The sequence below is a fragment of the Falco peregrinus genome, chromosome 4, assembly GCF_023634155.1.
Source record: "Falco peregrinus isolate bFalPer1 chromosome 4, bFalPer1.pri, whole genome shotgun sequence".
In the NCBI taxonomy this organism is placed as follows: domain Eukaryota; kingdom Metazoa; phylum Chordata; class Aves; order Falconiformes; family Falconidae; genus Falco; species Falco peregrinus.
Genome location: NC_073724.1, coordinates 25,264,403 through 25,283,607, shown reverse-complemented (window position 1 = coordinate 25,283,607; position 19,205 = coordinate 25,264,403).

Here is a 19,205-nt window from a genome sequence, read left to right as displayed (position 1 = left end):
AACTTTCAAGAGAGTGCTCTAATACCTGCTGTCTCTAAGAAAAGGCAGGCTACTCTTCAGCAAGCTGCACTGGAGATGTACATAACCCATAAAGTTCTGGCCCCTGCTCCCACAAATCTTTAGGCATTATTCACTAAAAGGTCAAGGGAAACAATCTACAGAAGCCTCTCAGGGGTGTCACTGCTTTCTCTTCCCAGCAGAGCGCCTGTGCCAACAGGCCTTTGATGGTCTCTTGCTCTGCCCGGCAGGGCAGTGGGGAGAGGGGGGGAATGGTCCCCTTCTTGGCAGCACTGAGGACGCTCACCTGGGACACGAGTAACAAGCTCATTCTGGCTCATCCCAAATCAAGTTAAGACACTGTGTTTAAAGGTGAGTGGCAGTAACTCCTGTTAAAAGACTGCAAGGAAAAAAGGAGTAATCCAATTGTCTGCACTGAAAGGGATATGTTCAGCATCTAAGTCCCAGAGATCGTTTTAGGCATGAAATCTAATTTTATGTAAGTACCTTCTTGTATCCCAGACTTTGCTCTAGGGTTAAATGAGAGATAGTATGCTAGAGTTTCTTCGTAGCCAGCAGAGATGCCCTCTTCTGTCCCTGCCCCCCTCCCTTGGCAGGGTGAACGTTGCCTGCAGCTGCAACTTTGGTCCCTGGAACTGAGCACCTAAGAGAAATGTGGTGCTCAGCACCGGCACAACCTTACCCCTTTGCTGATCATGTCAGGAATCACCTAAGGTTGTGTTAAGGAGTCAACATAACCTAAACTCACTATAATGTGAAGACACTGTATGCAGTAGAAGGGAAAGTAAATGCAAATCCCTTTTTCATAACAAAAACATTGGTTTCATATGAATAGATATCCTGACCATGCAGTTGACTAGACATCCTTATTGCAGCTGGAATACCAGGGATTTTTGCCCAGTGGCTGTTTATAAAGCTCCAGAGAAACAACAACAACAAAAATCTGTAATAGCTGAAGCAATGAACAAACAATATCTCTAGTGTTACACAGAAAATTAAACTATCACATCAAACTTCTAAATACACTTCACAATTCAGATACATTAGTAATAATTATTTTTAACAAATTGTAACTGCATTATAACTACACTGCAATTACACTAATTATATTGAAGTTAATATGCCTGTACTATAATGTGCGTTTGTTTTCTTTTCTTAAACCCAAGTAATCAGGTGAACTAATTACAAAGAAGTGTTTGAGCTACAAGATAACCGTTCCTTGCTGACACAAGTCTAGCCACGTTCATCATCCCAGCTAATTAAAACTTGCCTTGTTCACTGCAGAAGAAGGTCTTTGGCCTTCTCCAAAAAAGCCGCATGAAAAATGCTGCAGACCATAATTTGGGAAATAGGGCCAAAAAGTGGAATTCACATTGAGGGAGAAGATGTTATCCCAATGTGGGATAAAATCACTTTCATTACTGAAGATACACTTTCAATTTTTTGTCCTCCTCTCAATATGGCAAGTACCTGAACTTATACCTCCTTATTCCTTCAAAGGTAGTTTAAATAAATTATGTTATTAATGGGATCTTTTGACATGATTTGAGGTCACTCTGACAAGGACTTCAATATTGGACCAATGAAATTCTTGTGCAAATTGAGGAAATTCTTTAAGAAAATGTTTATAAAATCAAAATGGTTTTATTTTATCGAAAGGTAGTTTTTTCAGATCAAAAATAAAACAGAATTACCAACAACATTGGTAAGGCAGTGCTCCCACACTGAAGATTAACATATTCTTCAGTTTTTGAAACACCTTTGAGATCAAATCTATTTAAGAATGGAGTTCTGCTGATCACTGAAATCTAGCTATTTAATTTTAGCCCAGAGATATGGAGGTAAAATTTAATCACAACACAGTTATTCAAAGAACAAAAGCAAAAATTTCTTTTTTCTGGGTTTATTTTAAATCAATGATGTAAAGTAATTAAGCAAAAGCAAGTTGAGACAGGAACTGTTGAATCTTTCTAAGAGCATCATTCATAGAACCACGCTGGATACAGCAGTGGGTCCCAAAAAATAGCAAAAAGAGTTTTACTCATTGCTGCTTCTTGACTCCTGCTGCAGTTGCTCTCAGGTTACCTGGGTATGTGTAAGGCAAGTGCCTCTCAGACACCTGAATGCTTTTCAGACCTGGAAGCTGGAAAGACCCCTCCTTATAGGGAAAGAGCAAAAAGTAATTTCTTTCAAATACAATACTCTGTATACTGCCAGAGTGCTCATTCTCCAAAAGCGTATGCTGCTCCAAGGAAACCTCATCACACTGAATTTTCTCTCCTCCCCTTCCCTCATGTAGTCCCTACTCCAGGTGTTTTCCTTCTTTCCCCATGAATCAGTGTTATATTCTAACTCAGTAATCCCTTTACATTATTTATTCCAACTTCTTCTCCCCTCCTCTCCTGAGGTTATCTTCTCTTTCCTTTACTTTTCAATTCATGGTAACATCGTTTATCTTTTTTTAACTTAATAAAATGAGGCAATTAATATCAGTCTAAAAAAAGAATTAATTGGTCAGCTCCTAGCAGTTGCCAGGCAACAGCCTACAGTACCACCAGTCAGTTGATGGTTGGTTTAATTACTGTATAAACAACTATTGTTTAGGCTTAAATTGTCACCTATAACATGGTCCTAAGGTGAAGTCCACTAGGCTAGAGGTTTCAGGTCCCCACACAAGAAGGTTAGCAAGCACTAGGGTTGCTAATTGCCCTGTATAATAAAAACATTCATCTAATAATATAATGTGCCATACGTTTTTATACAGGATGCAAACTCTTATTGCAACAACTGTTTTTCCGAAGGTACCTGGACCTTTGAGCTGACAGGGGGATGAAGAAGCTCACGTACAGAAGTCGTGTGTGAGTTTTGCTGCTGCTCTGCACAAATACAGTTTCGTCTTTCTGGGGCAGTGGTGGCCTGTTGTTCACATTAATCTAATCACATACATAACTGTATGAAACAATCATCTTAACCTGCATACTTAACCTGGAGAGTAAGAGAGTGTAAACTGAAACCCCAACAGGCATTGTTGAATAAAAAGAGCTGAGCAGTTCAGTAAGAAAGCAGAGGAGATGGACTTTCTCAAGCTTTTCATAATCCACTTTATGTGAAGAGAAAGAAATTCAGAAAAGACAGAAACAGGTTGTTAAACTGGTCTGTGGGAACCTTAGCCAAAATCACTGTTCAAAATATCTTTACCCATCAGTCCCCAAGTTTGGTGTGTGCCTGCATTTGACCTGTGCTTCAGAAGTTTATAGTACTTCTTTTGCAGGCTTATAACTGCTTTGACCTGAACACTCGTGCACCTGTGCTGGTGTGAGGTCCTAAATCTCGTGGGTTTGCTAGCATGCTTACAGGTGGTCACCACTTGTGAGGCAACGTGGTGCCTCATCACAGAACTGTGGCCAGGAGGTTTTAAAACATGGCTGGGAAAAGTCCTGTCCCTCCACATCTAAGTGTTTTGGTTTCTAGACTGCTACCTAAAATGTGGGGGACCTTGGAGACTTTTGTGCAATAGAGTCAATTCTTTCTTTTCCATTTCTTGCTCAGAGGTCTTCCAGGCTATTAGCTAGTTAGATTATTGGCATTAATGTAATGAGCAGAAAAGCTGCTTTGATAAGAGAGGCAAGATTCCTGTGACAAGAAACAGGGAGACCAGAGGATGCTGTGACCTCTGTGAAAGCAGGAAAGGCACATAAGGGAACACAGAAGACAGACATGCTTTTCAGCATGCTGGCCATAGGAGCCACATGTCAATATGGGCACTGGCTCACAGTGCAGTCTTACCGGAGTGTCCAAAAATATATTAAAAGTCTTTTCTCATTATTACTGAGTACTCAGTTGGAGGCAAGTACCAGCTGCAGAAGGACTTGCAGAAAATAAAAGCACACAGTTCCATTTTCAGTATTTCCCAGGTCTGATCGCAATAATACAAACGCTTTTAACCAGAAAAAAATTTTTGGGGTTATTGCTGAAGAGGCAGACTATGAAATGATTAAAAAAATCATTAAATTCTCACATTTCTTTCAAGATTTCATCTGTCAAGGGGTATGAGTTTTATGGTAATAATGTTTTTCTACATTTTCCTTCTTTTTTCTTTTCATTAGTAATACTATTTTATATTTCACAGCTGGAGTTAATAGACAATTATTAGCTAAAAGCCTCAATGACCAAAGATGATAGCAAAGTCATTAAAAATAGTAAAGACCTAATTTTCCTCTCTGATCTCAGAGAAGTTAATATTGACAAACCCTTCTACCATTTGTAAAAATTAACTAAAAGTTTGAATTCTCACATTCCTTTGCTCTGATATAGTTTTTTCTGACATGAATTTTTATTATTTTGAATTCAATACAATTAATTTGAATTGTACTAAAAGGCAACTTTTAAAGACATTTGAATATCTCATTACTTATTCTGTTTTGTAAACAAACACCTATGATTCTGTGTACAATTAAACATTATGACAATTGGTAATCATTCTCTCCTTTCATTTGTGATATGCAGCTATCATTTATAGATATATAGCTTCATAAATAGGTACTCTGAAGTGCAAAGCTAAAAGAATCAGTTCTGGATTAGAAAAATAGTTGGGTTTTTCTCATTTAATATTACATTTCTCATACTTATTGTTAGCAGAAGTGTGTTTGTGTCCATAAACTAAATATGCAGTCACAAAAAATAAAGATGTGGTTTTAATAAGTACCTTTTAAAAGTCAGGCCTACTACAAATAAAAAGAAACGACAGGAAATTAAATCATACTCATATGCTTAACATAATTTCAGCTGTTAATGACTAAGTCACTTTTCTTCATGGCCTGTGTCCATTAACATGCATGTCTGGTGCAGTAAATTGCTTCATTTATTTCACACTTGAAGATAATATTTGAAGATATAATAAATACAAAGTGAAGAAAGTGAGTCCATGCTGTTAAGTTGGAGCGCTTTATGTAGCTGTGGCAATTTAATAAATCTCCTTTGACAGACTTTGACTCATGAACAACAAAACCACTGCAGTCTTTACATTTTTATGTGTGATTTTTTTGATTAAACATTTTGCTGGTGCTATTGAGACATTTTTGACTTACAAAAACTGATTTTTCTGAGTGTATCAGTTAGTACATAGATCATGACATATAATAAGGCCCACAGTCCATGCAAAAACATTATAATATAATACGTCTCAAGGCAGTGCTGTTGAGGAGCGACTGTTGTGCTACAAAGCAGCATAGTTCTTAATGTCTTTTAGCAAAAATTCTACTCAGTTGTCTAGACATTGCTAAAATGAGGATTGTACAACCAGAGATAAATGATGACATTGAAGAATGCCACTGGTTGCTCAGGAACTCTTACAGAGTAAGTACTGAACACAGGAAGGGAGGAGATGAGACATTGGTAAGGTGAATTTGAAAAGACTTTTATCTGTTTAAAGCTTGGCCAACAATAATCTCATGATCTTACATTTACAGATGAATGAAAAAGAGCTCTGATTGTTGCTGGAAGACAGCTGTAGCAGCTGCAGGATGTATCACAGTCATTTACTGTTATATGAAGCTATAAGCTGAAAATGCTGAGGGGAGGATAAGCAGGCCATTTGCCTGAAGTTATTAAGTAGGGTGGTAATCCTCAAAACATGTACAAAGGAGGCACCTGGAACAGTAACAAAATGTATCTGACATTAATGAATCAGATCCCAGAACCTGAAGAGTTTGGAAGAGACCTCTAGTCCCACCTCTGCTCAAGGTAGGGCCAGTTAGAGCAGGGTGCTCTAATTCTTTAAGGTAAGAAATCAAGATCTCACCACAAGTAGCCTAGTAACCTAAACAGCATTTTGTAACTCACAAAATTAATCTTTTTCCATGCAGTCACAGCCCAGTTCAGCTTGAGACAAAAATTTGTTTCATCTTTTACATGAGAGGTTTGAAGAGATTCAAGTCTGGGGTTTATTTCAGAAATGGCTTAATTCAATATATTATATATATTGATGAAATTCTAATTTAGAAGACACTGTGGTTTGCAGATAATTTTTTTTTGCCCCCTTCTATTTTTTTTAATTTGAAGATATAAATGTACAATTGATGTTTTAAAAAAACTTAGAGCAGTTTTCTTGTGATTTAATTAACTGGGGAAGGTAATATGGGTTAAGATTATATGTAGGACAGAGGTTAGCATAATACATGAATGTCTTGTGAGACAGTCTTGTTCACTTTACTGTCAAATGAATTAAGGGTCAAATTTTGTCCTCACATTGGTGAACGGCAACAGATTTGAGAGAAAACCTTTCAGGCCTTATTTGCATGGTACCTGTTTTTATTACAAATTTCAAATCAATCAAAACTTAAAATCATAATTGAAGTTAACTGCTTCACTTGTTCCCTAACAGTTTCAATGTGAATTGCTGAACAAGACCAAAAAAGTAGGGTTTTTAGGGGTGTGAGTTCCCACTGCTCAGAGAGTGAACTTTGTCCAGATGTATTAGGAAATAACATTAGGTCCTACAACAGTCTGCTACTATTTTATAAAACCATTTTTTCCGAGTGGCTTCAATTCCCTTTATGGATTCAAAAGGGTTTTTTTCCCACATTATTTCTGATGTAAAAAATTGATTAAGAGTCAGGTTCAGATACTGAAAATAATTGAGGTGAGAACCAAAAACATATTGTCAAAGTACAAAGTTAGGGACTTCGCATACAACCTGTCTTCCCTTATTGCTAGTATGTGCGTACTTCCATGTAGAACCATCAGCTGATTTGAGTAATTTTTCCCTATTTAAAGAGAACTTTTTATACAAATTTTGCTCATTATTGACATGGCTAAAACCATTGCTTTCATTTTCTTGCCCAGGATTTTCTTGTCAAATCTAAGGTTGGGAATGGGACAGTGTTCTATATTTCAACCTTCATGTCTCTCAAAGCAAAAGTAATAATTAGAAATCACTTCATTTTAAGGAAGCACAGTATTTATAATTACAGTGGGAATTTTGTCCAACAAAGGAACAAGAGATTTAAGCATACTGTAATGGAAGAAAATTCACTGGTAATGCTCATTCTAGAGCAAATAAACAATCAGAGTATGGCTTCACATTTGATGTGAGCGAATTGAAAATCCATCTTATTGAAAAACTTGGCTACATTTTAAATAGAAACAGAACACAGATTTAGCATTTACCAATGCAGTGGGTTAATCCTTCCCAGAGGAATGTTCTTTTTATATCTCTTTCTCACAGGATACCCAGTCATAGTATTAGAAATGTGAACAATTTGGGACTTCAGTGACTTCTTTTTTGTCTCTTATGCAGTTGTGTCATTTAGATGCACTCTAGTAATGTGCATAGGAATTAAGACAATAACAATAATTTAAAGTTCATTAACTGAACAAAAACATCTCAAAAAATCAAAGGAAGAGTGATTTAATATGAACTGTTTTCCTTTGCTAAGAACATAAAACTGAATCTGCTTGCCTCCTCTCCCCAATTTGTACAGCACTCCTCCGATGTTCCTACCTTCCAGCTGATTGTAAGCTCTTCCCCAACCTTTGCCCAACCATTTTCATCCCAATGAAACAATTCACCACCTGTTTATCTCTTAAACCTTAGGATCGGTAATCTGCATTCCTCTTCTCTTCCCCAGCTACTTCTCTGCCATTTGCGCACTATCTTTTTCTGAAAAGCATCAGACTTCCCAGACACCTATAGCTCTTACTTCCTATACTCACCCATTTACCTTCCCTAATTACTCTTTCAAGTGTGTTTTTTGGAGGATCCCCCAAAGCAGCCAGTCATCATCTGGACAATGGGACAGAATGCACCCTCAGAAGCTTTGAAGACAATGCCAAATTAGAGGTGGTGGTTGATACACCAGCACTCAGGGGGGCCATTTGTGGGGACCTTGGCAAGTTGGAGGAATGGGCTGAGAGGAACTGCATGAGGTTCAGCACAGGCAAATGCATGTCATTCCCCTGGCTGGCACCACTGTGCACCAGCACAGGCTGGGGACTGGCAGGGAAGCAACTTTAACAAAGCAGAATCAGTGCACAAAGCTGAATGTGAGCCATCCCTATGCCTTTGTAGCAAAGGAGGACATGAGGGCTGCCAAATATTGGAATGACTTGCCCAGGGGAGATGTAAAATTTCAATTCTTGCAGGTAATCAAAACCAAACCATGCAAGAACTTGAGCAACCTGATGTAAGCTGGCCTTGCTTTGAGCAGGGGATTCTAGCAGATGACCTCAGAGGTTCCTTCCAAAGTATTTTATTCCATTATTCTATAGCCGTCCTGTTACTGTGGCAAAATCTACATGGACATTCACTTTAGTGTTTTCTATATTGAAATTTTAACTAAGTTCTCCATAACATATAACTATTTCAGATTATAGCATCACTAACTGTAAAGAGAATAGTATTTCTAACATAAAAATTAGAAGAGGTAGCTACTGTATCTTTTTTTCCTCTTTCCTCTTTATTATTATTATTATCCTCTCATATTCTTGTCTAGGCTACTGCTCTGAAGCAATGGTCTGCCCATCTGCTGGAAGTTAAGGAATACAGAAGTTTCTAAATTTGTGCTTATATTCTTCTATAATTGTAAATAAATGAAATTATGTATCTATGTCTCAATGTAATGAGTCAAATAGGATCTTGAATCTTGTTTGTTGAGCAAAGAGCAAACTGAAGGGAGAGGGAGGGCAGGGGCAAAGATGACTGCAATCTGCTTACTCCATAGCATCGCTGCTTAGACCATGCACCACTCACACAAGTCATCTGTTCTTCCATTCAGATACTGATCTCCATTGAACATTAGGGCTGCCTTAAGATGAAAGTCATAGAATCATCAAATACCAGGTTGGAAGGGACCTCAAGGACCATGTGGTCCAACCTTGCTTGGCAAAAGCACGTTCTAGACAAGATGGCCCAGCACCCTGTTCAGCTGATTCTTAAGTGTTTATCTTAATAATACATAAATGCTTAAATACATAAATACTTAAATAATACATGAATAATCTCAAGAGATTATTCCAATGGACAATTGTTCTCATTGTGAAAAGTTTTCCTCTTGTGTCCAATCACAATGTCCCCAGGAGTAACTTGTACCCATTACCTCTTGTCTTTTCCATGTGACTCCTTGTCTCCAAAATGTCTACAAGAAAGGGAAGCTCCATCTTCTTTGTAGCCACCCTTTAAATATTGGAACACGGCAATAAGGTCTCCCCTAATCCTTCTGTTCTCAAGGAGAACAAACCCAGTTCTCTCAGCCTTTCCCCTATCACATGGCCTCCCAGTCTGTTGATCATCTTTGTGACCCTTCTCTGGACCTTCTCCACCCTGTCCACAATTTTTTTTTTTTGCATAGTGGGGACCAAAGATGAACACAGTATTCCAGGTGTATCCAGACCAGTGGTGAGTAGACTGGGATAGTGACTCCTTTATCTCTGCAGCGATACCTTAGTTGATGCAGCCCAGCATCTTGTTGGTTGGCTCTGCCGTGGCAGCACGCTGTTCCCTCATATTGAACTTGTTGTCCACCAGGACATACATACAGAATAGAGCACACAGCTATGTCATCTATATATTTTGGCCTACCATGTGTAGACTCTCAGCTACTCACAAACTTAGGGACAGAAATGGTAAAGAAGGGATAAATTAATCTATTTGGAGGATACAGAAGTGTTACAGAGAAGTATGATAAGTAAGAGGTTCATCACACCGGTGGTAAAGCCACAACAGACAAGGCAGGAGAGGTTTGCTGCTATACAAGAGTTAATAGCCATCATATAACGCATAATATGAAATTGGGTTTAAATCAGCAATGCTAAAGGGGAAAAAAAAAAGGTTTTGTAGTTAAAAAGAATAATATTAGATTACTAGTTAAACAACACTTTAAAATTGAGTGTGTATTCCCTTCACAGCGCTGCCCCTTGCACGTATACGGGTAGAATTTGAGGAGGAAATGCCAGGCGCCGCCGCCTGCCGTGTGCCGGGGAGCGCGGCCGCAGCCAGCGCAAGGGGCACAGCGCCCCCTGCCGGCCACACCGCGGGGGCTCCGCTCCCGCCACCGCCGCGCCCAGCCGCTCCGGGGAGGCTCACGGCGCGTTTAGAACACGCGGAAAAGGCCGTCCATCGAGTCAGCACAGCACTGGCGATGAGAACATGAAAGATGTAATATTCCCTTTTAGCACACAAGATGCTCGCCCACTTTTGTGCGCGCATGGGACTGCCACCCCCGGACAAGCTGGCCGCAGCAACTGTAGCCTTAAGCTTGCTGTTTAAAAAAAAAATAACTTAAAAATAATCTTAAGTTTTTATTCAAAAGAGAGCTTTACCTGAGTATGGTTAACTTACTTCTAACAGAAATGCCACTGTCATAAAAGTTTGCTTACAAAATTTAGTTGAGCTGTGCAGACAGTCCTATAAGTTTTAATATATAGATAATTTATCAAATGTTTAAAGTGTTAAAAGTAACCTATTGCAAGGAGTGCATAAAGTCAGCTTCACTGTAAAAAGTATGATTAAATGGTTGTGTTTTGCAAATAACAGCAAAAAACTGTTTATTTTGCCATGTAAACTGAAGTGTTCCTTTATGGCAGTGATTCCACAAGCCGTGTACTTCAGAGAAGGTAAACAGGAAAGATTAAATCATCTTGTTTTAGTGACTCAGCTTTATTCAACCTAGCACTTACTGTCACAGTAGCCTTCAAAGTGTTTTATTACTCTAAGCATGCACTAAGCCAGATCCTAGTTTTCCAGTTAACTACACAAGGACCATTAATGCATATCTAATTTGGACATGAATTATTCAGCTCCCATTACTTTGGGCAGTATTAAAAGCCTTTAGAAAGTCAGGTAAGCGGATAAGAGAAGATAAATGCATTTGCCACTCTGTAAACGCACCACATTTGCAACAGTGTAATTATATTGCTAGGGGAGATTGAGTATTTGCTGATGACTTGCATTATAAAAACATGTGGGGACATTTCACTACTAGAGTCACATCTAAGGTCAACCCTGACAATCACCTGTTCTTGTCACTCTGTGAAAGCTTAGCTGTACCATAAAGCATGTTCCACAAGCAAACCCTTCAAGAAACCTACTCCTTTCTTTCTTGAAAATCTATTATTTCAAGCAAAGGTGGCAGAAATTGAGTTACTGAAGGCATGAAAGAGAACAGCAACGAAGATTAACAACCGGCACCCTACCAGGGCTATTGTCACAGCACTATCAAAACTAGCTGGCTGCAACAAGGCTTTTACCATCACATACCAGGTTAGCTTCAATAAGTGGTTGCCATGCCTTGCCCCAGCACAGCCACCAATCCCCCACAAGGTTTCAGAAGTTCATCTACTGTCCATGCTGTTCCTTCATCCTCTTCAGGCCAGGCCACCCTGCTTCTTGCCTCTGCTGCATCCAGAGTCTTCCTTCTCCAGGCTCCTCTTCCAGCCATCCTCTCCTCACCCAGGCCACCTGCTTCTCCCAGAGATTCTCCTTGTCTCTGCTACATCCAGAGCACTCTCTCTTCTCTCTGCTTCCTCCAAGTCTCTCTTCATCCAGTCCTCCCCTTAGAGCTATTTAACTACTTAGCAGGAACCAGCCACAGCTGCACCTTATCCACACCAGCCAACCCACCGCCCCTGAAGCCAGCCCACAGCTGTATATTATCAATGTTAATTAACCCACCTTCATTTCTCTATATTTCCTCTACAGGCTATTGAAGGTTTTGTTTGAAGGACCTGTTTGATACGGAGAATCTCTGAACCCATTTTAAGGGTGAGTAGGGTTAGGGCCTTGGGCGCTGACCTTTGGAAAGGTTCTGGCTGTCCTGCTCTGAAGGCAAACTTAGTGGTCAGCAGGAGAGATGTTAGGGCACCTATGGGATGGGGGTGAGCTTGGCTTTTGATGTGAGTTCACAGTCTGTGTAAGCAGGACTGTAGGGCATGACATTCAGCCATGGTGTGGGGGAAGTGGCTTACCACTACAGAGCCAGAAGACCTTGCTGGCTCACGGGAGACGGCTTCTGCACAGAAACTGTTCACATAATGAGTTTATACAGTAACTCTGGAGGGAACAGGGAGCTTGTGGTTTTTGCATCGTAGCTGCTGCAGTCCAATAAAACATTTAGCCACTTACTTAAGTAAGCTGTAACTTAAATGTAACTTAAACACTTTTAGCTATTTCTGTTGACGTGTTCTTAAATGCTTTGCAAAGTTACCGTTCTCTGGAACTCTGCCACCAGCACTGCATATGACTGCCTTTAGCAAAAATACATTTTAATAGGAAATCCTGAACTGTACTGGCAACTGGTAAATCTTGTGTGGTATATACAGGAGCCTATTAACAGCACAGATATGGCTATAGGTAAGCTGCAAAAGCTTAAAAGGATTATGCCATTTATTTCACTCTAGTAATAATTAATTGGAAGGAGTTGGCTCAGGAGAACTGATGTTCTTCACAGTATAATTCAAACAAGTAGAGATTATTCTGGCAATACTGTTTGGAGAAGTGTGCTGTCATTTGGCTTCATTTATTCATATCACATGGCAGGGAATGGTAAAAAATATCCAAACACTTCTTTATGCAAGTGCCTTTCTCGGTACTAAGCGCTAACACTTGTTTAACTTGTTTATGGTATCTACTCCAACAGCACATCACTCCATCTATTGCACTAACAGGTAGCAGAAATTTTACCAATTATTGCAAATAGAGATACTTATTCTCCACCATGTATAAATGAAATTCATTTATTCATCACAGTTGTAGGAATCACATTTTAATGCTGTAGTCCACTACCAGTCCCAGGAGAAAGGCTGGTAGAGAATACTTAGGTTCTTGAATACTAAAGTGAGATTTATCTCACCTAATTTCAGCCTTTTTCTTCTGCTTACCTAGGCTTTCTTTATTGACTATAATGGAAGATAAACACCTCCAGAAGCAGAAAAATCAATTCAGTCTTAGCTGTTTGATAATAGAGAAGTTTTACCTAACATTTAAGTCTTCTATTTGGGACCTTGTTTGCCTTGACGTTCCTGATAATTACTTATTAACTCAGCTTTCCTGTGTGTTCTGTTTCTTTCCTTCCCTGTTGATCAAAGCCGATCTATGCCACATCTTTTGCCAAAGGAAAATTAAGAAAGAAATTTTGATCTTTCTTGTGGATATTGTCAAGCTTTGTATGTTTCATAACCAGCATGACATATACCAATTCAGAGCTGGTTGAATTATGACTTACACAAATCACGTCTAATTCATTTAGCCCTTACATTACTCTCTCTTGTGAAAAAAGGAAGGAAAAAAAAAAAAAGAAGCAATATATGCCTCAGTAATTAGTACTTGTCTGGCTGATTTAAAATGGCAGCTTCATTTTAACTTACCTTCATTATGACTTTTTTTTGACAATGTAAAAGGAACTAATTATTATGGACTAGATAGTCCAAGATGTCTATGAAAGATGTGGAGAGTTATTAATAATTTTTTCCAGGTACCATTTATTCTAGGAACTTTTGTCAATAGCATATAGCTGCTATAATGTACTGGCTCAACTGCTATGTCTGCCAATAAAAAGAATGATACCAAGATTTTACTTATTTCCTTGCCTGACCCACACGTTAAGAGCAAACCTCAGCACACAGGCCCTGCTAACAGAGTTTTCCAGTGGCACATGTCCTGTGCAGGTTCCCTTCTGAAAATAGGGCTGGACGAATGTTTGCTTACAGTTTCTTCACAAGTTCTTTCTGAAACATGGAGGAAATGGAGAAGTTCACACACTGCCTTGAGGACGCTGCCTAGACAACTTTGATGACATGGAGAAGCTTTATTACAAGTCTCCCTTGCCACACTGAAGATGACAGTTTCCACCTGCCTACTCCAAGAGTTCCTGAAATGGGAATACCTGTAGTAGAGAGTCCCAAAAGGTCTGAAAGGTCAGTAAAATTCTACACTTCTTTAAAGAGAACTGTGGATCATGTCTCAATTGGTTGAGATGTGCCACAGAAAAAAGACAGCCTCTGTGTGTGTGCAGTTAAATGGCTTCACACTGTATTTCTTGACATTTTGTTGGCTGATGAGAAGATATACCTAAGAATAAAATGCACATGTGGGACATTTATTTGTCATAGCATCCCTGACAAGTGAAATTTCCTATTAGGCTATAAATACAGAACAGCTGTGAAAACCTAGACAACTTATTGTAAGCAAGCATAGGCTGAACTAGAGAATGAAAAGCAGTTATTTTTGGAAATTGGGTCTTAAGGTTCTAAATAACCTCATAGAAAATTTAATGAAGTTCTTTATACTAATAACGCTGGGGGATTTTTTTGGTGATACTGTTGTCTTCAAACTTCATCTATTTTAATTTATTTATTCATTAGACAGAAAAGGCAATCAGCGGTTATACACACATTATTATCTTACACTACTTAAGTTCAACTGTGAGATCAGGTAATTCCTAAACATTTTAAGTATGCTTGTAAGCAGCATGTAATTTGTAGTACTGTTTTGGCCTTATCAAAATACAGAATTTTAAAAAAAGTTTGGATAAAGTCTGCTGTCTGTAAAACAGTATTAATCAAGATACTTATTCTAAGGTTTACTAGATTCTCTGACTCGTTTTCCTATGCAAACACAATGCAAGGCATATATCAAACATTTTATAACCCAGTTACAGTGCAGCACACTCTATTAAACAAGTTGCTTGGAAGCAGGATTTTAGAAGCTTTACTTTTCAAAATAAAGTTTCCATATAAAAAAATCAGATAGCAGCTTTATGTAGTCATCTTATGTCAACAGAGAGGGATATATTTCAGGCACTGAAATCAACACAATTCCTCAGGCACATACTACATAATAATTTAACACAACTGGTGGTCTGTGCTTAAGAAAAGCCAAACACTGGAGCAGCAGGGATTCTGCAGGTCAGGAAACAGCGTGGGAAAACCTGCTGGTACTATGGATGGCGTCCTCATTTCATTGAAGAGCAATTTTGAGCAGTCTCTTAAAGTTATCAGTAAATACATAAAACGTTTCAGATGAATTTTCACTTTAGTCAATTAGCAGTACAGATGAGAGATAAATCGTTTACTTTATGTCTCACCTTAAGTCATTTATGATTTCCAGCGTTAGTATTGCAGGATATCTAACAGCATCTGGATACTTAAGAAACAAAATGTGTTGAAACTTTTTTATTAATAAAAATCTGCAGTGATAGGTCATATTTTTAGCAATGCTAGAATTAACTTTAAAATATCACCATTACAACTGTAAAATAAAGCGGTTTAAAGCTGTAGTATATTATGAGATTCTTTGCAGTCAAATTACATAAAATGTTAACAAGTTAACATTTTATGTCCTTCAGTGTGAAAATTAATTTTAATTAAATACATTTTAAATCAGTAATTATGTTAGCTTGGTCTGATTAACATGAATTAAAGCAAGACAGAGATGATGTTAATTATATTAAATACCTGAAATATAATTTTCATTACCAGCAGAAATATTTCAGAAACTGATAGAAAAGCACTGAACAGTCTGCCTTAAGAATTTCTATGGAAATGTGCTAATTTTTCATATACCTTTTCACCTTTCCCTTCAATATCCAGACAGAAGAGGCTTTCTTCTTTTCTCTTTACCCCTACTCACTTAAAAAGCATGTCATCAGAATTGAGGCAAATGCTAATCATTAAAAGAAAAAAGGAGAAATAAAGGAAGGCTTTCTACTTCTGTTTCACTACAATAACTATCTTTTACCTTGGGTCTTCATAAAGTAGAGATCTACAAATTCCCTTCAGATCTGCTGCTTGAACCCAGGAAATTAGAAAGCCTTCATCCTGTTCAGTAAGTCTAAGCCTGGGTCTAACATGTCAAACTAATATTGAAACATAGCAGCACATTATCTTTACTCAGTAATATGATTAATAGACAAAATCCTTCTTTTTGACTGCACTTTTTTTCAATGACAGGTTTAGTCTGAATATCTAAAATAACATATATCATTGAGTCAAACTATCCCACAGGGCTGTCTCTATTCTTGCCAGAATTTGACATTTTAAGTTTATGTAAGGTCATCCTTCTCCACAGGCTAAGAATTACAGCAATGTCAATTTTCCTGCTTAACAAAGCCAGTTCCCAAAAGGGCAAGCGATGACAGGATCCAATTGCTTGCAAATTATTTCCAAAAACCTGAGAAAGAGCAAAGAGAAGATGAGATTCAATAATATGCATTTATCCAGGAATTTTAAATTCTGAAATTATGTTATCTGTTAAGAATGACGACGTACCATATCAGCGATTTTAGGAAGCATAGACTGGTCAAAGGACTAAGCTAGCGCTGAAGTCAATGGAAAAAAAAACCCATACATGAGCTAAGGGAGCCAAGGTCACAATCAAGTTGGCTGTAGTGACAGCGATCAAGTGTGTGTTGATGGAGGACAGTGCTGTGTGCCTAGAAAAGAAAGGTATTTTGCCCATTTCTGGGATCTGCAATTCATTACCCACAAGGGACTGTATGAAGTTCTAATGCAACTCCATTCTCCTTCTGCTGACAACTGTAGGGACTAATTTTCTCTGGCATTTGCTTTTACAGTGCAACAAGCCACCCCACCTCTGCTTAATAGCAGTATACAACGTTTGAAATTTTCCACTAGCGTTAGTTTGAATCTTGAAGAGTGCAAATGCAATTAATCTTTATGTAGAAAAACAACAACAACAACAAAAAAAACCTCAAAAAACCAAACCACAACAGAATACCTTTTGGTTCTTTCAGATGGATTTATGCCATCAGGAACAACTCCTATTTAAGATTAAGTTAAAGGACACAGACCCAACCAAAGAACTTTGTACAACAAACTGTCACTTTCCTCTTTTTAATTGCAAAAGGATGTTTGTTTGTTTTGGTTTTTTCTTGGCAGAAATTGGCACGGTACCTTTTCAGTTTTAGAGTACATAAGGTAGCATAGTTCCTTTTGCTGTAGGAAATCTTGGCTTGTACGTGATCCGTACCTGCGACTCCCAGTTCCTCCTGATCTATTTCTCTTGAGTGTTGCTGTTTCCTAGCACAGAACCACATAAAATACTGCTCTGTTCTCTGCCACGGTCTTATTTACAAACTGTCTTTCCTTCCACTAAACACAAAGAAAAAATACTACCACCAAGCTGCCTGCACACACCCCCAATCCCAGCCCCCACCCCCCAATTTCCATATGGCAAAACCCTAAAGGCTGTGGATGTAGAGGGATTTTTTACCTATCTAGTTCTTAGAATGTTTACTCCCTAACTTTCACATAGAAGAAAAACTGCAATCTTCAGCTATTATTAAACAAGAGAAAACTCATTAAGCTTTTTTTATAAATTGAATCTGCCTATGAATGTGTATGATTATGTGAGCAAACATGGTACTGATACTCTGTCAGGACCACCTTTTCTCCCTCATTTTCAGTTATGCCTTGCTTTACTTTTTCCCCCCATTCTGCTCAGCTGCCTGTTGTTTTCCAGGTGGTCCTTCAGCAATCAGTGCTTTTGAATCTGTAATACTATAGTAGCAGTGATGCCAATCCATACCACTCAAGGTGTTTCCCATGGTGTGTGCTATGATCCCTGCCTTTTACCCAGATTAGGAAAATGATCAGAGCAATCCATATTGTTCCATATTTACATATTTCCTGTAGAAACAAAAATTTGGGAGTTGTCTTAGCTTTACCAGTTAAGATATAATCCTATGTATCTGTGCTATAAAGCTGAGTTAAACATGGCCAGTTTTGCTTTAACTCCTGTAGGAGAGCAGCTACCAGTATCATGCTGAACCTACAGTCCATTAGTTCTATCAAAGCCACAATTTAAAAATCTTCTTGACCAGGGGCATCATACAGAAATGCACCTATTCTGACATACAAGATTTTCACCTGGAGAACCTGGAAGTAGGGAGAATAAGCCTCCAAGATTCTTTCCTTCACTCTCTTGAATTATCCTCAAATCAACTCCTACATAGCCTACTTGTAGATCTTCTGGATAACTTTCCTGGTTAGGCCACTGAATTCACTCTTGCACTGTGGTAAGGTACATCTCCGCAGTTCCCAATGCTGACTTATGCCCAAAGCAAGCCTTCCCCTTCCACTCAAACCGAGCAGCAACCCGGCTGCTTATTCATCAACACTAACATCCTTTCTCGGGTAAAATACAGATTCTGCTTTTCTGAGGCACAGTCCTGCACCTGGAGAGAGGCCTAAGAAGGCATTCCCTTGAATGTTTAACCCACCCTCTGATGTTTCTGTGGTGTGCTACTGAAATTTCTATGACCCATGCACACATTAGTGGTCTGCTTCCCATATTCAGTCTTCTATTTATGTGGGACATGGGACACCTCAAACATTAAATACATCTTATGTTTGATGTAAACCCACAGAGGGATAACTTTTACTACACACTGGACTTCTTTTACATACCATAATTGAGACATGCAGATACTAACAAAAGTATATTTCAGTCATTCCACATATTATATAGGAAATTGACACAATCTACATATTGTAGGAAAAAAAGTTATCTCAAATTGCTATACTTAACACCACTATATCCATTAAAGTTTTAATGTTGAAAAATTTTAAGCAGACTGACTGGAAGCCAAAGAAATAGAATCAAATCCATCAAAAACACCACACAAAACACCACAAGAAAGTGAATCTTTGGTGATGACTGTATTTAGAGTTACTTAATGCTTGCTTTCTTGATATTGTATACCACAAATTCTAATGCAGTTCCAAGTCAGGAGTCTGTCAAAAATCCGTATCAGATGCACATATCCCTACAAAAATAATAAAATCAGCCCATTTGGCAAGATGTGCTTTTCATAGTGTTTAGAAATGTTGTAATATATAACTGTCGTTACTCCTAATTACATAACATAAATATCCAGCTGTATTATGTGGACCATTGCTATGAAAAAAGTTAATAATCCACCTTAGCTCACACAGTGAACCTCTGAGACGCCTCAGTAAACAACAGTGTTCATACCTGTAAGTTCATTAATGTTAATGGTAGTTGTAGATATGCAAAGCAGTATTAGTTTTATCTGCATGTATTTGTAAAGATACCAGACAGTGTATATGAAGTATGCAGTCAGGAAAAGAACAACTCCTGTACTTCAAACACAGTGCAGTTTTGCTATGTAGCTATGATACCATTTTTGCCTACACGGAAGCTGCAAATTGTG